We start from the raw sequence: 24307 nt of genomic DNA, 5'->3' as shown, positions 1-24307 counted from the left end.
TTGCCTATAGTTGTTTTAAAGGAATATATGAGTTCATGGTTTGCTGTGAGAGTCTGCACCTGCTTAAAAGGAACAATAGAAACATTGAAACTGGAGGATTCCTTAGGAATGAAGACTATTTAAACCAATGTGGCCAAGTTTCTCTAGTTTACTGAACATCCTTGATCCTAAGAATTGTCAGGGTCACCTGTGAAATATGCACATTCCTGAGTCTACCCAGACCTAGAAAATATCAGAGATTTCCATGGAATGGCCTTGGCATTTGGATCTGAAACAAGAAATCTCATTATGATTAAGGAAGTTTGTCATTATGATTAGGAAGTTTGAGAAACACTGCTCAGATAAAATTTTTTAGACTACATAAAGAAGAGATACTATGTATTACTTTATTCCATATACAAGTCTTCCTATGGATGTATTTCTGCCTATTCTCTTTCCAGGAATTCAGAGGCATTTCAAGTGAAATAAGAGTCTTTTCTAGATGTGTATCCCTGTCCTTGTTAAAGTATCTCATCCCTTTCCTTGTCCATCCATAGTAGTGGCCTTTAGACTCTGTGTTCTTGAGTCCTGGGTCTAGCCAGAACCCATTGTAACCTTATACTAATATTTACCTCTCATCACCTCAGTTTTCATTTGTACAATGCAAAGTTGTAAAAAAATATTAGTTTTAACCATGCCAGCTGTGCACTGCTACAAATACCAAATATCTTCCATAATTTTGTTTGTAGATCACCATATATGATGACATTTGTGCATGATGGACTATATATTCAGGCTGAGATGAGTCCATAAGTATTATTTACAGATTGTTTCCTATTTCTAAAATCAATGTGACTCACAATTTAAAATAACTTTTATGAAATTTTATTTTATGCATCAGACTATTAGAAGTGTCTTTCAGGGGATTATTAACAAAAGTTTCTCATATTGACAGCTACATAGTGGATACTGATATCTTAAAACAGTAAGAAAATGAATGAATGTATGTTTCTGTACCTGTTCTAGGTACTAATACTTTCAAGTATATGGGGGAAAGGGTGAATGTATTCTTGAGCTAAATAGTGGGAGACTGGTAGTGAAATATTTTTTTTAAATACACAAAAACGGCCATGACTCAGGGTTGCTCTAAATCTATGTGGTAACCAGTTGGCTGGGTACAGTAGAAAAAAATACAAGAAATCCCTGCTCCTAGAGCTCAAAAGTGAAGATAGAGAAGTACAGTGGGGGGAGTTCACGTTTCCTAAACTCCCTTGTCAGCTCAGCATGTCTTCAGTGTAAATACACATGTGGCAGTGGCCTATACACTCATTCACACTTCAGGGAAGCCTGTGGTTTCCTTTTCTCCCTCCATTTTAGCAGTGGGCAGCCTGCAACCTTTTGATCAAGCTGACTTTGTACGTTCCATGACTGAACTCAGCTATGCCAAACATCCTTGAGGAAGTTGACATTTGTGTACTTTGAAAGAAAAAAAAAAAGAAAAGTGAATCCCAACTGCTTCCTCCTGCCCTTTTGATTAAGAGAACGGTAAGTCAGCAGGAGAGGTGTTGCTTTTAACAAGCAGGGGTGTGCAGCAGCTGATTGGTATCTTTCTTTGAAAAAAAGTAGAAAAGATTGATGTTAAACAACACTAATCAGAGTTGATTACAGGGACTGAATGAATTCATTGATGGGAAAGAGCCATGGTTCCAGAGACAACAAAAGAGATTAGATAATAGTCAGGGGAATAGTATTTGGAATAGTTCTGCTCTTCTCTGACAACCAGGAATCAGTGCCCCCAGCTTCTTAACCATTCCTTGAAATAGGCATATATGTACAAGAAATGCAGTTTTCTGCTGGGAATATTCTTGTCCCTGAGCTCTGCTTGGCTACTCTTTCTCTTAGACTTTCTTAATGATCTCATCTAGAGTGGGGTGGGGCACCTCCATACCAAAAAAAAAAAAAAAAAAAAAAAAAAATCAATTACTGTCATTCTCAAATAGCACCCTGAGCTCTACCTACCATTTCCTGAAATAGACCTCTGTAATATCACTGGGGTTTTTTGTTGTTGTTTTTGTTTTTTGTTTTGTTTTGTTGCTATTACCTCTACCTGATATCCTTTTCCATTCTCTATAATCTTTGTTTGATTTACTTCTTCCATTTTTCAACTTTTAGGTATGACATCATCTCCTTTAAACTTGTGATGGAGTCACCTTATTAAAAGTCAGGGTCCCATGCTTCTGTTCTCCCACAGTTATTTATGCTTAACTCAATTACAACATTTTATCACCCTGTGTTATAATTAGTTGAATATTTACTTCCCTTTCTCCCCACTAGACTGAAATAGAAATATTGGAGGATAGAGATTGTGTCTTTTATCTCTGTATCTCTAATTGTGGCAAAATATGCAAAACATATTGAGTATTTAGCTAATATAAATGAATGAATGAACGGATGGATGGATGGATGAACACTCTCAACCTACTTACTTTCTTGTTTTAAAACCATTGCCTAAAGTAAATAATGAATCCAGAAGAAGAAATTCTTGCACGGAGTTTTTAACTCACTGGTTCACTGTTTAGTAAAAAAAAAAAAAAAAAAAAAGCAGTGAGACAAAAGAAGTGGGAAATGAGATTTAGGAGCTTTTGCTTCTGCTCTTTTGTGTGACTTCTAGGTCATTCCTGATAGCATTCTGACTATAACATACATAAACCTTTGCAGAAACAACTTATTGGACCAATAGCCCAATTGGATGTATTGCACTACAGTTTCTGATCAGTGAATGAATGTGTGGCTTATTTTATAAAACTTTGGATGCCGCTAGAATATTATTAATTATGATGTGCTATTTATATAGATTTCTCCTTTAGAAACTCCTAAATACTCAATATACATCATCGGCCTAATTCCCTATTTTGCCTCATGTTAATAATCTTACACAAACGGAATCTATCACCTGAGCACTTTAGGATCTTGATAAATATCTTTTAATGAAGTAAGATATTATGATTATTATTTTTAATAACTGCATACATTTAAACTCCTCAAATGCATTTTCTTCTTAGCAATGAATGGACAACTAGGTCCTCTCCATGCAACAATGAAAGGAAACATAAGGGAATCACCATTTGATTTTCAAGAGGATTCATCCCAATTAGTTCACAGCTGCAACATTTTAATGCATTTTACTGGTAGATCCACTAATAACATCATTAGACAGCTACAAAGCTAGAGATGGAAGAACGCTGAAGCATTTGTGCTCTAAAGATGCCAAACTGTTTTACCACATTTGTCCAAAAGGGGTGACTATACCTGTAGCTAAAAGTTGAAGGAAGCTTATGGGGTTCAGGAACCATCTCATCATTGCTTTGTCTTTCATTTCATTTTTATATGAGATTGTTCCTGAATTAGTTTTCAAATATATTTGTTTAGTTACATAGGTAATAGATTTCCAGGATTCAAAAAAAATCAAATCTACATAAAACAGTTTTCTCTCTTTCTCTCCATTCACTTCTCTCTTCCCATTAGTATGCACTTGTGTTAATTAATTGTTTTAAGAAAATTACTGTGATCTTTTTATGCAGAAAAACAAATATTATATTTTCCCCTCACCTTCTCACATGAAAGTTTATCCACTTTGTACACTGTTCTCAATCTTTCATTGTTCGATACCTTTTCAGTGTATCTCAGTCTTGCATTCTCCTGTATATCTTGGGAATCTTTCCATATTAGTGCATTCATCTTTTTTTCCATTGTACACTATCCCATTATATAAATATATCATAGTTTGTTCTGCTACTCCCTATCAATAAATAACTTCTTGTCACTTTATACAGTATTTTAGGGAAGAACCTTGTCCATAAATCAATTCATAGATTTGCAGGTTTATCTTCAGGATAAATTTACAGAAGCAAAACTATTGATTAAAAGGATACATGTTTCTTAGATTTTGAGAAATGGATTTCAGCAAGGGTTGTATCATTTAACATTCTCATTAGTAACATATGCAAGTACCATTTTACTCTCAGTCTAAGTGAAATAGTATTTTTGTTAGACTTTTGGATTTTTGTCAATTTTATCAGTAAAAGATGGTGTCTCAGTACAGTTTTATGTTGAATTTTTCTTATTATAAGTGATGCTGAGTATCTTTTGATAGGTATTAGTGTTTTAGTTTTCTATAAGATATCTATTTATCTCTTCTGCATTTTCTTTATGGGATTGTGGGTCTTTTGTTATTGATTTCTGCTATTTATATATTAAAGCAACAGTTACTTTATCTACATCAGCTGCAAAAAAAATGTTTCCTATTTTGTCTTCTTTTATTACTTTGCCTGTAATTTTTTGCCATATAGAGGTTTTTTTGTATAATTAGATTTACCTGTCTTTTCTATATGACTTCTACATATATATTCTTTTAGAAGAAGTCCTTTCTGATGCCAAATTTATAATTCACCAATGTTTTCTTTTAGTATTTTCATAGTTTCAATTTTTAATCCAAAAGATATTTTCAGGTTAAAAGAGGATCTGAAGAGACAGAAGCCATAATGTTCCCAAGTTCAATGAGCTGTGGCTGACTTATCATTTTGACAGTGCACTAAATCTCATTCCTTTCTGCAAGTAAGATGCAACATAATAACAAGGGAAAAGAATAATCTGGGTTAAAAAAATAAAATTAAGAACAAAAAGTCACCTTTCTTTTATGTTGTTCTTCTTTCTGTTTCTATATTTCTTGTTTTGTTTGCTTAATTATTTGCCTATTTATTTGTTTCTGTGAGAAGGTCATATGCTAGCAGGAAGGGCATTAAGTTAATGATATTATTTATTTGTTCAACTTGTAGTACCCTAAACAATTCAGCACTAAAAGCTCACTGATTGTGAGATACAAACTGATATGAAATAGTGCCTACAAGATGCCCTTGTTATCAGGGGACCTGGACTCATCTGCTAAGCTCCAAAACACACCTCTGCCATTATTCCTATCTATAGAATACGGAAAGAATAGGATTACTATTTCAGTAATGGTAAGAAAAAAATAGATACATTTTTAAAAGTGCTTTGAAGTCTATAGAAAATTATTTCATGAAGTAATTAATGATATTTTCGAATTATATAATGAGCTTTTGAAGAGAGTTTTATGTAGAAAGCTTTTCCCCAAAAACTCCCCTTCTCTATATTTTGCCTTCATTTTCAAAATCAGTATTTCAACAAGTATCTGTCTTAGGTACTAGGGATAAAAAGTGTACAAAATAAACCCATACAAATCTTCCTTGTTTTAAAAGAGCTACCATTTGGAGAGGAGGGGCAGAAAATAAACAAATGCACACATGAAACCAAAAGCATTCCAGAAGCTGATAGGTACAATAGAGAACAATAAAGAGGGAGCAGGAGAGGAAATGCTAGGAAAGGAGTTTTCTTTTATGACTAGAGTCACAGAATTCTAAACATTTATCAGAAAACCTTAAAGGATATGTAAGAAAATATCATAGTTCCACATATACTGAAATGACCTCTGGATCATAGGGAGAACCAAATTGACCATTAATGAACATGTTGGTTCTAGTCAAAATCAAATGACAGCTTTTATCAAACTTTTATAGCCATCTCGCATGTGCTCAGGGTACCTCTTTCATATTAGCCACACTCAGTATCAGCCTGTAGGCAACTCTAGAATGTACTTTTGAGAATGAAGAACCAATGTTGATATGATTAGGAGCTGGTGAAATTCTTGTCTAAATCACATGACATCATTAATCTCAATAGATGAGTCGTGATAATCTCAGCTGGAGTGGGGATCTTAGATATATAAGAGGACTTATTCTCCACCACTAATGTAGCATCTTCCCTGTACAGCCTAAAAAATCAGAGATTGTGATGAATTATACTACTCTCTACTGAAATTATGAAAATCAGGGAGTTGTGGATTATACTTTCTTTGGACCTAATTATTGACAGAATACTATTCTTTGGTTGATATTCACATGCTCTAGTGATCTATCAAGACCACATTTCCCTTGTCAGTTTTTTATTCTCATTACTCTCTTTCACAAACCAAATGATTTTGTTTTTTTCCAATGCATGATAACCTTTCTGTTCATGCTGTTTATTCTGCTTGAAATGACTTCTCCTTACTCTCTATACTTTGAAATCTCAAGTGTTTCCAAATAATTAGTTTAAAGCATCCTTCATCTGGAATCTCTTTCTTTTAACCATTTTGTGAGGCCATGACTTCAATTTGTTTTACATAGTTATTTATCTATTGTCTGTTTTTAGTTATCAATCATCTATCATCTATCCATCTTTCCCTAGGTTATTTGATATTTATTATATATAAGTAAATGAATTAATGAATTTTCTGATCTTTAGAAATGAGAAAAATATAATAAGGTGGGGGAATAGAGGACAAAAATAGGAATAAACATAACAGTAAGATTAAGGTAGTTTTGAGTAGACCCTATAGTCTTCTTATGGCCAAATTATAAATATAATATAAATGAAGATGAGAGGATGCCTGGTTGCTTCCCAGGCTCCAAGCATTTACAATGTTATCTGGAACAAGGTCTCCTTTTCAAATTTATGAAGAGTATTTCTGAGCTGATGTGCCCAGACTAGATTATAAGGGTATAGACTATGCTGACCTCTCTTACTTGATACCTGTTGGCATGCTGAGGTTGGATCTGGTTTCCAACCTGAGCTCTACAGATAAGAAAATGAGTACATTTAATAAGGCTTTTGTGCCCCTGATTAGTAGAATCTGGTATTTTCAAACATTGCTGCTTTTCCCAAGGTCTGGGCAACAGATGGTTTATTTTAAAAATTCCATTCATTCTGAATATTTTCCACGAATAAAAGGATGTCCTAAGAGAAAAAAAATATAGCACTAATTTAAGTAAAAGTTCTGGTATCACAAGAAAAGGCAAACCCCAAGATGCACCAGGTTGTTGGCCTGATGTGCATGGTGGGAGCACGTAGCTTGACCTCAGTTAGTAACACTTGTAGCTGATGAGACCAGAAGGAGAAAATAGCTCTTCAGTCCCAGAGTCAGGTTTAGTTTAGTTATGAGTTGAAGGTGAAGTCAGTACTATTTAAATTTTCATTTTATTTATAGGCCTCACTAGTAAGTGTCGGGTTTCTAAGAAACTAGAAGACATATTTCCTGGCCCAGAAACCTTTCCATGTAATGAATATGTTGCAGCTAATGCCAATATTATTACTAATACATATAACTGAAACTGGTAACCAGACTTGGAGTGTAAATAGAGCACTGATTAATTTACCTAATTGGGAATCCCACATCAAAGAGAAATTTTCTAACTATTATATAGGAAGTACGGGCTTTCAGGTGAAGTACTGTTGTTGCATAAACATTCCTTTATACCTCAAAACCAGACAAAAGGAAAAGAAGGGAATCATCTTTGGAAACTGCTGGAGTGAATTCAAGAGTTGCGGAACAGGGAGTCTGAGGAGAGGGAGATAAGAGGATCTAAAAATGCTGCCAACCCACAGACTGCTCCCAGGAAAGCCCCCACAGACTCAGCCTCCACCCAAACCCCTGCCTTCCGTCAAGTGTTCATCTCTATCTGTTAGGAATCTTTTTCTGTTATTTTATAATGTAATTGCTCTGTGATTTGATAATAGAAGTTAAGCCTATACATTTTCATAATCACCTTCTTCAGAACACATCCATTATGCAAAGGAGGGAAACTCCTTTATATAGCAATAATGATAATGTTTTATTTTAGGTATACTAAGTGCTTTCATTACATTATCTCATTTGGTCCTCGCAATGAAAGGTGCTATCCATTTCAGAGGTGAGGAAAATGGAGTCCTAGAGATATTTTACTTGAATTTGTATTCTCTCTCTCTCTCTCTCTCTCTCTCTCTCTCTCTCTCTCTCTCTCTCTCTGACACACACACACACACACACACTCAAACACATGGTTAACAAAAGATAAGAAAGCTCTGGGACCCCAAAGTAGGGAGCCCTATAAACCTAATCTGGAAAATGAAAATGGAAAAGAAAGCTTTGGAATCAGCCTGATTTATATACACATTTTCATCTGCTTCTTACTAGATCTGTAACATGTGACTAGTTTTTCAGTATTTCAAGCCTAGGTTTTCTCATCTATAAAATGGTAATACTAACAACAACCATAATAATAATAGAGGCATTTGGGAATTAAATGAAAATAATGGAAGTAAAACCCAACCCACAAAAAGCAGTCAATAAAATTATTATCCTTTTTATCTTCTTTTCAATAATAGCAATAACAATGATGGGAAATTCTTAAATTTGCTGAAAAGAGAATATGATATTTAAAAAATGAATAGTAGGGCTGAGCTGTGAGGACTTTTACCTTTTTTCAGAAAATGATGCTTAACAAATCTTACAAGTATTCAAAGGTGTTATAATCAAATCAGTTCCCTAAGATACAACACCAACTATATCACCTGTCTGTATTCTTCCTTCAATTTTTGTAGTATTTTAAGAACATCTAAGGCAGCTCACCTTACTGGGAAGCATCTCTATTGCACTCAGAAGAGAACATTTCTGAGTGTTCAGAAACTATTTAAGTGCAAATACTATAATCGCTGTGGGATATCATAAGGCCACTTTGGCCTCCAACTCCACAGCTTCCATCATGAGGTGCCATGTTCTATTATAATGTAGCAAAGAGATCATGTTTTATAGGGACAATACAGGAATATGTACAGTTTTGAGAAATGCCCAAGTAGAAAGTGCTGCTTCAACAATTCCTGGCAGAAAAAAATATATTCATGTGTATGCCAGTACATATATGTATCTCCTAATTGTATTCATACAAGAGGGATTGTACCATATATAATGTCTTATTACCTTATAATCTAATACATTTAAATCTGCCTTATTGTTTTTTAGCAACTTCACAATATTTTGTTTGTTTTAACCAATCATGGAATATTTGGTGAACACTTTTATTTATATAATCAAAATTCTAACCGCCTTTTTATTTTATTTTTTATTGGTTTTATTTTTTAAATACATGACAGCGGAATGCATCACAATTCTTACACACACAGAGAACAATTTTTCATACCTTTGTTTATGTATAAAGTATGTTCACACCAATTCATGTCTTCATACATGTACTTTGGATAATGATGTCACATTCCACCATCCTTGCTAATCCCCTGCCCCAACCCCTATTTCTCACCATGCACAAAACTCAACTCAAAATGGTCAAGAACTTAGGAATAAAACCGGAGACCCTGTGTCTAATAGAAGAAAAAGTAGGCCCTAATCTCCATCATGTGGGATTAGGCCCCAACTTCCTTAATAGGACTACTATAGCGCAAGAATTAAAACTAGGAATCAATAAATAGGATGGACTCAAACTAAAAAGTTTCTTCTCAGCAAAAGAAACAATCTGTGAGGTGAATAGAGAGCCTACATCTTGGGAACAAATTTTTATTCCTCACACATCAGATACAGCACTAATCTCTAGGGTATATAAATAATTCAAAAAGCTAAACCTCAAAAAAAACAAATAATCCCATCAATAAATGGGCCAAGGACCTGAACACACACTTCTCAGAAGAGGATATGCAATCAACAAATATATGAAAAAATGTTCATCATCTCTAGCAATTAGAGAAATAAAAATCAAAACTACTCTAAGATAACATCTCACTCCAGTCAGAATGGCAGCTATTATGAATACAAACAACAATAAATGTTGGCGAGGATGTGGAGAAAAAGGCACACTCATACACTGCTGGTAGGCCTGCAAATTGGTGCAGTCAATATGGAAAGCAGTATGGAGATTCCTTGGAAAATTGGGAATGGAACCACCATTTGACCCAGCTATCCCTCTCCTCAGTCAATACCCAAAGGACTTAAAAACAGCATACTACAGGGACATAGCCACGTCAATGTTTATAGCAGCACAATTCACAATAGCTAAATTGTGAAGCCAGCCTAGATGTCCTTCAGTGGATGAATGGTTAAAAAAAATGTGGCATATACACATATACTCGGCAATAAAGGTGAATAAAATCATGGCATTTGCAGGTAAATGGATGGCATTGGAGAAGATAATGCTAAGTGAAGTTAGCCAATCCCAAAAAATCAAATGTCAAATGTTTTCTCTGATATAAGGAGGATGACTCATAGTGGGGTAGGGAGGGAGATCATGGGAGGAATAGATGAATTCTAACAGCCTTTTAAAAGTGTTTGCTAGACCTTAATCAAAAGTAACTCAAAACCTTTCTGTTTATTATATGTTCACAGGAGAAAAGTCACTATATGTGTGCATATGGATGTATACATATGTGTGTGTAACATATTAGAGAAGATTGCCTTGAACCTTAATTTTACAGTATAAAAATTTTGCAGTATAAAATGGCAGTATGGCCACAGGCAAAGTGGATAATGTCTCTTTGTGATCCTGGCTGAATTGTGGCCTCACATGGAAGTTGGCATACTTCTTGAGAGTTTTAATGCAGTTACTGATTACAGTGTCTGAGATTTTACTGCAATTTCCATTTGAGTTAAAACTGATTTTGTCTTCAAAATAAAAGCCTTTAAGAAAAGGGAAAATAATTATTTTTTCCTATGGCAGGAAATCTAAATCCTTTCATTTTATCTCCTAACATAAAAAAGGAAAGGATCCTCTGAAAAGTTGATGCAAAAACAAAAGCTCTATTGAATGTGTGATCTATGGAACTTTTTTCTTGAAGTACCTGTTAATGTCTTAAGTACCCAAGACACAGAGGGCCAGATGCAGAAAAATAATTTATACCAAGGCTTATTATAATTCTAATAAAAAGTCAATTAGGGCTTTGTGAAACCATTTTGCTGCAGATTTTTTTTAATTTACCCATACACTTTAAAATCTAAGGAATAATTTTATTTGTGGGCATTGACATGATTACTGTATATAAAATGTTGAGATTATGTAGCTCTCAATACAGAAAAGTCAACGCACAAGTAAGCCATATTTGAACCTTGAAAGAATGATTGCTTTTAATGACAGAGTGTATCAAGGTCAAGACAAGGTGCTCTCAGCAGATGGAAGACTTTTAAAGTAAAAAAAAAAGTATCATTTACATTTAAAATACACTGAGTTACACGTGATTTCTAAGGACTACTTGGTTGTTCTAGTTATAACCATGGCTCACATCTAATATAATCATGTGTCAAGTAACTGATTTACCTCTTACATATTTGCCTGGCAGATGTTTTCTGTAGAAATGCTGGCAAAAAAAAATGAAGGAGGAAGGCATTCCTCAGTATCTTGTGATAAACCCACTAGATGTCACTACTTTCAGGGGGACTGGAAAGAAAATGTCAGAGGACACATCTGTGCCTTGGCAAGAAATAGATGTCATGTCTCTTTGGCTTTTAACCTTGAATATACTTGGAGAACTGCTTAGGAGACTTTCTTCATGTTTATTTGTGTCTGTGGCTCCCTTACCTTACTTTATTTTGAATTTGTTTTCAGACTGAGTTAGGCAATATTTATATTTGAACCACATTTTGTTCAGAAAGTCTGTTGAAGCTATTCTGTATTATGTATCTACCTTAATTTTTTTTTTTAAATACAATACAGTGAACTGATTAACGGTACTTGAGTACACAGGTAACAAGGCCTCATGAAGGCTAGCTCTCACCTCCTTAGTAAGGATCTCTGACTGAGTTTCAGGTGCAAGATGCCAGGCCCTTCCCAGTCAGGATTATGGAAGTGATCGCCTTCTCTCTTTTCCTATCTCTCATTCTGTGTTCTTTCTCCATTCTTATTCTTTCATTCTCTTCCTCCCTTCCTCCCTTCCTCTCCCCCCACCCTCTCTCAGTCTTTCTCTTCCCCTTTCATGAAAATTCATTTATCTGTGACATTTAAAGACTCTGTCTGAGAGGTGTCTGGAGCTGTGGCCGGCTGTGTACATCAATAGTTTCAGAGAATCTGGCACTCTGTCAATATTTGGGGGCCTTGATAACTGCACTTAAATGCGGGGCTTGCCAGCCATCATGCTCTCTGTGCCTCAGTAACAGGTCCCAATGAGTGGATATTAGCATGTCAGATCCTTTCACAAGTGGCAACACCTGGTAGACAGTTTATAGGCATCTTACATGTGTCACCACCTTTCTGATTGCCTCGTTTATATGTCATTTTTCAAACTATATACAAAAATAAGAGTTTTTTTAAAGTACTCTTACAAAAACTGAAGTAAATGACATTATACAATCTGCATTTGGTAGGTTTTATAGTACATAGGTGATGGATTATTGGCAGCATATTTTTTAAGTCTCATTTTTAATAATCAAAATGGAGAGAACCACTTTTGCCTTTCCAATTTGCAAACTAATAAAGGACAAAATAGAAAACATAATAAGACTTTCAGCAATTATACATATGGGAGGTTAGGAAAGATAGTATGCATATAATAAAACAGGTTTGAGGAAAACATTTTAAAATTATATTCTAGGTGGTTTTTATTTGTTGCTTGTTTTGTTTTCATTCTTCCTTAGGCTATGATATTTGGGCCAATTTTTATTTGTATTTTATGATTTAACATATTTTATATGTTTCTTAAGCCACTGGGACTTTCCAGGTGATGTATCCTTAGCTCAAGTTTCAGATTAGTGTAATAATGATTTATATGTATGAAGAAGAAATATTACTTGGTAAGAAAAATAAATTGTTCTCTGAAACAAAACTATTTACTATTTTCAGACATTTCTCAGTTGTTCTTCTAATATTTCATTGAAATGGCACATTTATAAGTTGAATCCTTAAGGTATTATTTTATCAACTTTCCCATGAACTGCGCTAGATAACAACAGTGTATTGGCCTTTCAAGCTCTACAGAGAGACCAATGTTAGGGCAGTATGAGAATACATCAAGTATATGAACTTTAAAGAAAGGGAAAAAGAAGTTTTCTTTCCTTGATGTGTCTTTGTCTGGTTTGGGTATCAGGGTGATACTAGTCTCAGAATGAGTTTGGAAGGGTTCCCTCAGTTTCTGTTGCATGGAATAATTTGAGGAGTATTGGTGTTAATTATTTTTTTCAAATTATACTAATTTTTTTATTACATGATATTTTAATAGCCAAGTGATGTGTATTTGTAAACTTTCAGAATGGTGTGCATCATTGCCTAATCTGTTTTTTTTTTGAAATTTGTATTTGTATTAAATGTATTTTAGCTGATATATAAAAAGATTATAAATATTTATGAGATACCCATGTGATGTTTTAGTGTAATGTTTAAATCAGGACAAACATACCTATCTATTGAAACATTTATAATTTATTTATTTATTTATTTATTCATTATTTGTTCTAATTAGTTATACATGATGGCAGAATGCATCTCGATTCATTGTAGACAAATGGAACACAAATTTTCCTTTCTCTGATTGTACATGATATAGAGTCGAACCATTTGTCCAATCATACATATACCTAGGATAATAATGTCCTTCTTATTCATTCCACCATCCTTCCTACCCCATGTCCCCTGTCTCCCCTTTGCCCAATCCAAATTTCTACCATTCGTCCCATGCCCCCTCCCCGCATTATGGATCAGCATCCACTTATCAGAGAGAATATCCAGCCTTTGGTTTTTTGGGAATTGGCTTACTTTGCTTAGCATGATATTTTCCAACTCCATCCATTTATCTGCAAATGCCATAGTTTTATTCTCTTTTAATGCTGAGTAATATTCCATTATACATATATATCACAGTTTCTTTTTATTTATTTTTTTTTTAGTTGTAGGTGAACACAAATCTTTATTTTTTTTTTATGTGGTGCTGAGGATGGAACCCAGGACTTCACACGTGCTAAGCGAGCGCTCTACCCCAGCCCCCACAGTTTCTTTATTCATTCATCTATTGAAGAGCATCTAGGTTGGTTCCAATCTCCAGTAATTAGAGAATGCAAATTAAAACTACTCTAAGATTTCATCTTACTCCAGTCAGAATAGTAATTATCAAGAATACAAGCAATTATAAGTGTTGACGAGGATGTGGGGGAAAAAGTACACTCATACATTGCTGGTGCACTGCAAATTGGTACAACCACTCTGGAAATTATTGTGGAGATTCCTTAGAAAACTTGGAATGGAACCACCATTTGACCCAGTTATTTCACTTCTTGGTCTATACACAAAGGACTTAAAATCAGCATACTATAGTGGTGCAGCCACATCAATGTTTATAGCAGCTCAATTCACAGTAGCTAAACTGTAGAACCAACTTAGGTGCCCTTCAATAGATGAATGGATAAAGAAACTGTGATATATATACACAATGGTGTTAATTCTTCTTTGAAGGTCTTGTAGAACTCAGCTGAGAATCCATCTAGTTCTGGGCTTTGTTTGGTAAGCTTTTGATAGCATCTTCTATTTTATTGCTTGAAACTGATCTGTTTAAACTGTGTAGGTCCTCCTGATTTAGTAGATTATGTGTCTCTAAAAATTTGTCTACATCTTCAAGATTTTCTATTTTATTGGAGTATAAATTTTCAAAATAGTTTCTAATTATCTTCTGTATTCCAATAATGTCCCTTGTGGTATTTTCTTTCCATTACAAATTTTAGTAATTTGTGTTTTCTTTCTCTTCATTAGTGTGGCTAAGTGTTTATTAATTTTGAGATACCAGTTTTATCTAAGACATCAGGTCATGTTCATACCAAATAACCTAGGTTTCCAGATATCTAAGAGAATATCCTTTAACTCTTAATGCCTCTTTCTTGGATCCACTGAACCAAAAATAACTTCTAAGATTTACTTTGTAAAAAAGGTTGAAACTAAATTTTTGATACGCATATCTTACAATAGGAACCATTGTCTTTGTTCTTTGTGAAGAAATGACCTTCAAAACAGCTATATACTTCCCTACAATAGAATCCCTTTTCCCCCCAATAAGTGTAAAATCTATACTTTTCAGTTTCTGATGATGTAATAATAGCCTGGAAGCCATCTGCTTAACCAGTCATAGATCCAGTTACTAGAAAAATGATGGTTGAGTTAGATATGTGAGTCTCTTAGAGTGATAAAAACTGTGAATAAAATAGACTGGGAAGATAAGAACCAATAAACCTGATAGAAAATGTATACTTTGGATTTTTATAGAAAATCTATAGAAAATATACTACACTGGACAAAAATAGAAGAAAGTTTAGACAAAAAAGTAGATTGGAATAAATAATGTCTTTAGAGGAAAGTGCTCTATAAATTAATAAATAAGCTGCTTATTAACAGCACTGTTGGGTTCACATTCAATGCAATTTAAAGATAAGTTAGTATAGAAATCAAAACTCATGCCTCAAAGGTGCTGTATGGCTAAGTACCCAGGAAGGGTTGCTGTCATGCTCAAGTTCAGCTCACTAGTTTGTGGTTCACATTACCTTGATTTTCTCTTCTCTGTCGAATGGAACTTCACTATATGAGAAAGTACACCCAAATATAACCATTTAAAAACCTCTCTTGCAAGTTAAAGACACGGAAATATCGCTCCCATTCTATGAAGTATCCTAGGATAGCCCTGGTAAAACTGACTTGCCAGTCCTTTGACAATACCAGGGCATGATGCCCTGCTGATACCTTTTTCTCTCTTAGCCCAACAAGAGCTCAACTGAACTGAGGCAAAGCTAGAGTTGTGAGCTCTCTCCACACCACTAGCAGAATTTTAATTTAATTTTCCCTCAATTGACAAAATATATTAAAAAATCCCTACCTCCTTATTTTATGCCAAGTACTTCAGAATTCTCAAGAAATGACTAGCAGTGAATCAGAATCAATATGGAGAAATACAGAAGTGGTATACCACTGGAGTCAATCCTGGATTCTGACATTTTCTACCTTGATGATCTAGATACGTGTTGTCCAACATTGGCGAACCCAATGTATTTTAAATTGTTGGTGTGGCATTTCAAAATTACAAAACAAAATTAATTTTAATTTGAAATTATATTTTAAGGAGCAGAGAGGGAAGAGTGATACAAAATCACATTAACAACAGGATAACAGAATGCCTAAAGGGCTGTAAATCACAATTTTAAATGTTGACCATAAGGAATGTACATTTCCAAAGTGCAGTGCTCTTATGCACAATGTTCAAATAGCAATAATGAGGGAGGACAATTATTTAAAATGAATACTCAGTAAAAACAGAGATGGGGGCATGTACAGAACGTTGTTAAATAACAGTTATTGTTAGTTTCATTTGGGGGGAAGAAAACCTCAAAAGTGGCAACTCATCTACTTCACTATCATTTATGTAGAAAAATTCATATAGCTATATTGATTTATATGTGCTAATAGCTGCTAAATTAACACCACACATGCTTGCCTACTTTGCTTCTTTTATGTGAGATTGTCTTCTTTTTCAACAAATTTAAGACACTCCAAGAGTAGGTATGTGTTTTTGTTTCCTTTGAATCATCTTGCAAGTCTTGTACTTTCCACTGCCCATGATGGCTTAGTCAATGTCATTGATGAATTGAAAATAAAGTGTATCTAGCTCTGAGGGCAAGTTAGCATCTAGATATACCGCACAAGGTTAATCAAGAGTATGATATGTAAAACTAAAATTTAATAACAGTTGCAAAAGTGGAATGTATAAGAAACATACAGAATATAGACATCTCTCCTGTTTCATCTGGACGTAGATTAGACACAATCATGCCGTTCTTTAAGAAAGAATCAAAGACATTGAGGGTTTTTTGTTTGTTTTTGTTTTTGTTTTATCTTAGAAAAAAAAAGAGGCTTAAGGTAGTGAGCTACTCCCAACCTTCAAGCAAATTATGGAAAGAAAGAATGGGACTTTCTCTCTTCTTCATAGAAGCTCCATAGTAATAAAATGTGTTTATACTGCAACAGAAAAACTTTAAATTTGACAGGGAGGTGGGTTCTTGGGCTTCTAAACACCAAAAGGAGAGTGGTGGGATTGTCTTCTATGAAATTCTTTAGTTTAAAGAAGATAGACTCATATCTTTCTGGAATGGCCTAAAATGTGGCAGGGAGAAGGGAAAAAAATTACATTTTTCAGTAATGTTTTTGTTTTCTTCCCTGTCTTCCATAAAGCCACTTTATTAAAAAGCAAAAAAATTGCCCAAAGTCACCAGGAGTTTTAAATGTACTTGACCACAGTGAGGGTAATAGAAATGCCACCAACATTTTAGTGGAGAATAACACCATTTCCATCATTTCCCACAATAATTGATTTCTACAAACATGAAATTGTAGTTGCAGTTGCTGAAAAAAATTATGAAGAAAGGATTAGAACATCTTGTTTAAGATTTTTTTAAGAAAATGTGCAGTAGACTTTTAGTGGAAAATTCATCATGTTTCATTGTTTTTTTGTTGTCAATATTTGGAGTCAAACCAATTACCATTATACTCAAACCATTCCCTTCCTATGGCATTAAATATTTTTTATTTATCTCTGAAACTATGAAGCCAATTGTGTTGGTGGTATTCGATATAAAATAAGGAGAGAGGCCCACAGATTGTAAATAGGGAAAAAGCCTAAATTCAAATATTTATTTATACTAAACTGCCAAGTTCTTTTCCAGGAATTGAAGGTACACAGGTACATACATTTCTGTTGCTAGAGTGCTCACTGAGTAGGGGGAGAAACTGATGGGAAACAGATAATTACCATACAAAGTGATTGGTTATAGAAAGAGATCTGTGCAAGATGCTGTGTAGGTTTGCCTGGAACGTTTCTGGCTTAAGCCTCATAGTCTTGGTAAAATCATCATAAGGCCCTTGCAAACTTCAAAAATGTCACTGATTGAACAATAAATTATATGGCCTATAAATAGCCATATCAATTAAAAATCTGCCTGTGGTTGTCAGGGAAGATTTTTTGCAGAATGGGACAAAAATCAAAAATATTAAGAATGCTTTGCCATATATATTCCCTCTATCCAAATAGAAGAGAGAAAAAGGGAAGACTGACTAGCTTTCCTTTTTCTTAGAGAGAGGTAGAGTCAGAATTTGGCACAGATTGGGTAAGGGGAGTGGGAGAAGACAGGACATCTATACTCAGTTTTTGATATGTGGTATGAACAAAGGTTGTCATTAAATGAACAATTAAGCTATTAATTCCCTGAGGTGCTCAAGACTGAAAAGTAGGATGAGAAAGAACTAGAAGCAATAAGGGGCCAGGGAGACAAATTAAGGTTCAATATAAGGAAAAGGAGTTTTTACAAAGAGAAGTGTCTGACAGTGTTATGGAACTACCTGTGACATGGAATTCCATGCCCTTGGTAATGTTGAGCAGATGCTGAATGGAGCAGACTTGGGCACCAGATCATGACTCAGACCACTGATTATGTAATGTCCTTTGCCATGTCATTACCATGTGAGTTTATGATTCTACATGCATCAGGTATTTTTAAGTAGCATTTAAAAATTCTGTATTTGGGATAGAGACTCCAAAAGTTAAAAATGAAGAAATGCCATTGGAAAAAAAAAACTGCTTGAGCTAAAATCTCTTGTTATATACTCTGAACACACATTAAAAAACATCCAGGGAACATAAAGCAGATCTCACTGAGCTCATAATTTGCCACTCATACAAGGTAAACAGCCTCTAGACACATAATATTCAGGAGACATGCCTCACTTAGAGGTTTTCACCACTTGGGCACATGTTCATTTTAAGATGGGATAGCTGCAAAGTCTTTCCTACCAGTTTGATTTGCATAACTCTGAGTTGTACAAATGGGACTGATGGCAAAGCTATCATTAAAGAGGAACAAAGAAGAAAACTGAACAAAGGATATATTCTGTGCAAAGTTTGAAGTTTAGACTGTTTCAAGGGTCCTTGTCATGGTAAGAAAGATGTCCACCTCACCACCACCACCACCACCTAAAAAGAATAGCAGACAAGTGACAAAAGGAGGCTCTTGGTAACATGGGAATTAAGAGAAGGTAAACTAATGCTATACACATGAAGAGGGAGGTGAGAGTTGTTGTGGACACAGGCAATGCCCCCAACACCCTGCACAGAGATTTGTGATCAGGTTAGAGTCACTTTACCCCTTCCCCAGTGCATTAGAGAGGAATGGATCAGGCCTGACATCTTAAAGCTCAGCTTTTACAGAAGCCTAAGAAGGAGGGCAACACAGAGAGAGCCAGGTTCTTCTTGCTGGCCTTTTTATATCCAATTCTTTAATTTCTACATTTACAAATTAAAATGTTTTCCATTTAAATCCAAGAGAAAAGCTTCTGAAGGCAGTGAAAATCACTCTAGTTCTTTAGTGGTTAAGAGTATATGGGCTTTGGAGTGAGGGAAAACTAGTTTTGAATCTATGCAACTCACATATTTATAGTTAAGTATTTAAATCCCTAAGTTTTAGTTCCCAGATTTGAAAAAAAAAATGAGAATGCATATACCATAAAGCTGTTGTGAAAAGATTGAATTACACATGTAGATTGTGCAGCATGTATAGTATCTGGCAAAGGATTATTAACAATAAAAATTTTATTCAATAAGGACTATTAGTTTGTGCTGTAATGTTCTCTAATCATCCATTCAAAGCTCTGCCTCATCTTACATTGCTGCTTTTTGTCTGTTTCTTCACATTCGGGTTCCAGTTTGACTTGCTCCCCAGATAATACTGCCCCTGCTTCAAAAACTTTTGGCTCCTATGTTCTTTGTTATACCTAGAATTATTTACAAATTCAATACCAACAACAGACAAAAATTTTAAATCCAAAAAGGAATACATGACATTTGAAGAGCACGGTTCTTAAGTTCTAAAGATATTCTTTATCCTTTATGACACTAACCCTGAGACTATGCATGTCAAGTGAACAGGGAACAAGGATTGTATTATTGTTTTCTAGCCTCATAGGAGGTTAAAATGACTTAGCAAAAGTAACTGGATGGCCTAACATGAAGAATCTTAAATTCTTTTTTTAAATTTATTTATTTTTTTAGTTTGTAGATGGACACAATATCTTTACTTTTATTTATTTAGTTTATGTGGTACTCAGGATCAAACCCAGTGCCTTATGCGTGTGAGGCAAGTGCTCTATCACTGAGCTAAAATGCCAGCCCAAGAATCTTGAATTCTTGATTCCAAACCTGCCAGGTCTCCTTTCCCTTCATTTTACAAAGTCATCCTAAAGAGGATGATCCTAAGTGTTATTCTTATATTATATGTTCATTTTTATTACACAGCTAAGATGCTTTCTGGATTTGTATTGACCTCCTAATATTACCCTTATAACACAGGGAGAAATCTGTAATTCCTTGTTCAATAGCCAAAGCCATCCTGTCACCAAAACTATCATATGTTAGATCACATGTCAGTGTCTGCAACCTAGCCAGGCCTTAGCTCTCAGGATCTACTTGTTGCAAGTGAGTTTATGTGCCTTGAAGCATATGGCCTTGATATATGATACCAGAGCAAAAGAGCAAGGTATTTCAAGCTGGCCACAATTTTATTGACTCTCACAAGCTTGCTTTGTAGTTGTTCCAATAAACTAGATGAGAAATTTCTGATGCTCCAAGCCATCCAGTGTTCAGGACTCCATTTCATGATTCAGAGTCCAACAAAACAACTCAAGAGTGCTGTTGTGTGACACTGTGACCACAAGGATAAATAATTGCTTAGTAATTCTTTTTGAGGCAGAAAATTCTAAACATGGAGGAACCATTTCCCCTTAATGGGAGCCAGAAATCCTATGAGTGCTTGAAATGGCATTCACAAGTCTGAATGGTAAACAGATAAAAACAGGAGCGCACCAGTTGCACAAATGACTTGCTTGTCACAAACTTGTCATTGCAGTAATCTAACATTTCTTTCACAGAGCCCGACGGAAAGTATGGAACAAACAGGCCCTGCTGACGTTTTGGCTCTGTTAAGCCTTCCTCCAAGCTAAAGCATCTGCAGCATCTTCCTGTTCTAGACCCTTTATCTGCTGAAGTTAGCTGATACTGTACATGTCAAAGAAATGTTTGACTATTGCATTAACAAGTTGATGACAAGCAAGTTATTCCTGCAATTGAAATACTGCTGCTTTTAGCAGGCTGCCATTTTGACCTTCATTTTATTATAAAGAAGAACCTTAACAGAGCAAAGCACTGGGAAGATACCAGCATTGTTGGCCCAGGCTTGTACAGGTCAACAAAGACCACCTATCTGGTCATAGGTGTGGTGGTATAGTGGGCATACTAGGCAATTCCATCAAGTTATGAATGGGATTTCCTAGTAAAATATAGATGTTTTGAATACATTGGACTATCCCAAGGATTACTCTTGGAAGGGTAAAATCAACTACATGAAAGTTCATTTTCTTTTGCTTTCTTTCTACTCCATACCCCCACACACGTGCATGCACATACACATTTATCAAATGTTAATGGCTGGGACACTTAAATGAAAATTGTATATTCCCACTATATACATTGTTTTGCCAGTTCTTGCTGTTCCTCCTTATTGGTGGCCTCCCCTACCCTACTTCTTATTTGGCGTAGTATCTAGAACATCTTAATCTAATCAGAGACATGCCCTTATCTCCTGAAAGGCAAGTAGGTAGCACCCTCACAGAAACCTCAGGCAGCCCTCCCTAAGACCTCGTTAGTTCATCCCAACCTCAGCTGCCAGCAGGGAGTGCTCACACACTGTGTAACTGTTGACTCTTGTCTGAAGAGTCCTCCTCCCCTGGGGGACCCACCCTCAGTGGGTCCCAGCCTTATCAGCCTACAGAGCCTGTCTGGAGCCTGTAATAGGAGCTTGCCTATGGCCCACCCTGCTAAACATTCTGCTTTTGTTGGTGCCATAGGATATCAGCACTTGGAACAATGCAGCATTTGCCCTAAGACTGTGGCCTTTTCATAATACTGAGCTTCTCTTATTCACCAGGGTGTCAGGTGCCTTGTATTCTTTTTAGACCCTTCAGGTCTGTTCAGGGTACACTGATGCTGTCTGGTCTATTTTAAATATTAACATGAAAAACTTTCATTCTCTGACTTAAGTTGTGGCTAGTACCACAGATGCTTTCATTTTTAAAAGTCTTGTGTAAAAATGATTATTGTTGTTCAGCCATGAGAGCCAAATTTCTTGCCAAAGTGGTGTAGGCTTTAATTTTCTTTTAGACTTGGCAAACTGACCACAATACTGTCTCCCAGATGAATGCTTTACTCCCATCCCAAATATCTCATGCTGTAATCTATACCTCCGCTTTATGGAACAACTACCTCAAAGGACAGGTGGAAAGGGTGTGAGAAGAGGGCCCAGTTCTTTATACAGTTAAGGACATTGTCTCTGGAAAAGGAAGTGAGGATAGTTTGAGGCAGCAATTGAAGGTTTCTCAAAAGAAAATATGTGAATGAACAATTTGAATTTTAAATAGAGTTTTACTGACTTTTTCTTTCTTTTTAAAGTTCCTAATAGGATTTCCATAATGATTTTGTGTTTTCTTTCTTAATAGAACTTAAATGGCAAATAAATGATATGTTATTTTTGATTCAGAAAAAAACAAAAGTCTTCTTTATGGGAACTCTCTTTTTAAATACACATTAGGAAATAGATAATGGGGGGGGTGTTTTCTCTTCCTATTCAGGGGAGAGCTAATTAGTGTGTATGCTTGTGTTTTTAATATTTATTTACTTTCTTTATTATGTATTTATTTTAAGAAAGTAAGAAAAGAAGGAAAACACCTCTTATACGAAAGTAAATTCATTGTATTCATAGAAATTTCGGGCATAAAAGTGTTTTGAGCAGACTGACTTTATATCACACTCTGACTTGAGAAATCTGGATACTAAGATCCAAAGATATTTAATAAAATGAACCAACATATACAATAGGCTTGTGGCAAAGCAAGGCCTAAAACAAGAGCTGACTTTCAATTCATGCAACACCCCTCAGAGATTACATTACATTTTTAAACCTTTCTTTTAAACAAAGTCTCATTTCAGTAATTTGCATTGGTGTGCTTAAGTCTAATAGGGCAGTTGCTGTTACAGTAACTAGGACTTGGTACCGGCTAAGCTAAGGAATGTACATTTGAACAGACTGAAGATTTTTTTTTTCTTAGTTGTATTTTATCTGAGTAGTGTAAGGAATCTTTATTATTTCAATTATTTTTTTTCTTTTAAAAGACTTCAATGAAACACTTATTCTGTTACCATCTTGTACATGAAAACATTTTTTTAAATAGGTCTGTTCTTTTAATAAGTATTCATTTAAGTAGGTCATATTCTAACATTCTTGGAGATAAAAAAAATATCAGATTAGCAGAAATCTGTGTTTATTTCCCCCACTTTTAGCTATGTTTGAATTGGTCCTTGTAATTGTTAGTTTCAACAAAACACTGATTAAGTCAAAACATCAATGTTTTTGTTTGTTTGTTTAGGTTCTTTTTGTTTAACACCAGAAGAAAATAAAATACACATTTACCTTATCACAGCTATGATAATTATATACTCTATTTTTAATTTATGCAAAACTTATTTTTGAGGGTTTTCTTTTTGTTTCATTTCTCTGTTTTTGCATTTTCCAAACATCTGTACCGTGGCTGGTGGCAAGAGTAGCAGTGGCTGGCACTTTTCCTCCACATTGTGAGAGAAAGAGAATTGGCTGGAATAAAACCTTGCTTTCCATATGGTCAACTTGAAATGCAGCATTGAAAAGGTATCGTCTCTTTTTCTTCTCAGAAACCAGAGGTGAAACCCATGAGCAAACAGAAATATTAATGCCAATTCACCTGTTGATTTATATCAGAAAAGACCTTGGCAATGCATCTCCTATATCATCAATTGAAAAACTTAAATAGATGATCTTTGTGTAGTGGTAACATCTGTCTATATCAATAACGTACACTTCTGGTCACTTGTTTAAGAAAGCCTAAAATTCTATACAATGCTAAGAAATGAATTAAAACTTTTACTTTTGATTCACTTTGTAAATATACTTGCTGTGAAGTACTTATTACTTGGGATCTATTGTTAGTGACAGTAGAGAAAAGATGACACTACTGCTTTCCTTACCTAATTCTAGTAAGGAAGAATGCAGTCTTTGTCTTAAAAAAATATTTTTTTAACACAAAATATTTCAAACACATAAAAGTATAAAGAATCATATGAAATATAAGGATCCAGAACCCAGGTTCAAAAAATTTTAATTATTTGGAATATTTGTTTCTGAATCTGTTTCCATCCTTTATTATTCCATCCTAAGTTACTTACAGTGTGACAAACTAAATGTGTAGACTGGTGAGTTTAAGATAATGCCTATGTAACAATTCCAAACCCAAGATATAGAACATTTATAATACCTAGGAAGAGTCTTTGTGCTCTCTTCTACTTGATATTCTCCAAAGCTTTA

At 34.9% G+C, this 24307-nt stretch overlaps 1 protein-coding gene across 5 annotated transcripts in view; it reads left to right on the top strand.

Moving 5' to 3' along the window:
- Zbtb20 (zinc finger and BTB domain containing 20) overlaps positions 1-24307 on the top strand; it is a 780801-nt gene that overhangs the window by 524675 nt on the left and 231819 nt on the right. For 3 of the 5 annotated variants that reach the window (XM_077795340.1, XM_077795342.1, XM_026394620.2), the window contains one exon: positions 23515-23614. The exons of the other annotated variants lie outside the window; for them this stretch is intronic. The gene's annotated coding sequence lies outside the window, so the exon portion shown is untranslated. The remainder of the gene's footprint in view (positions 1-23514; positions 23615-24307) is intronic. 5 annotated transcript variants of the gene reach the window in all.

Source organism: Urocitellus parryii, chromosome 2, assembly GCF_045843805.1.
Source record: "Urocitellus parryii isolate mUroPar1 chromosome 2, mUroPar1.hap1, whole genome shotgun sequence".
NCBI classification, from domain to species: Eukaryota; Metazoa; Chordata; class Mammalia; order Rodentia; family Sciuridae; genus Urocitellus; species Urocitellus parryii.
The sequence above is the reverse complement of the archived record's forward strand: the minus strand, read 5'-3'. Positions and strand labels throughout refer to the sequence as shown.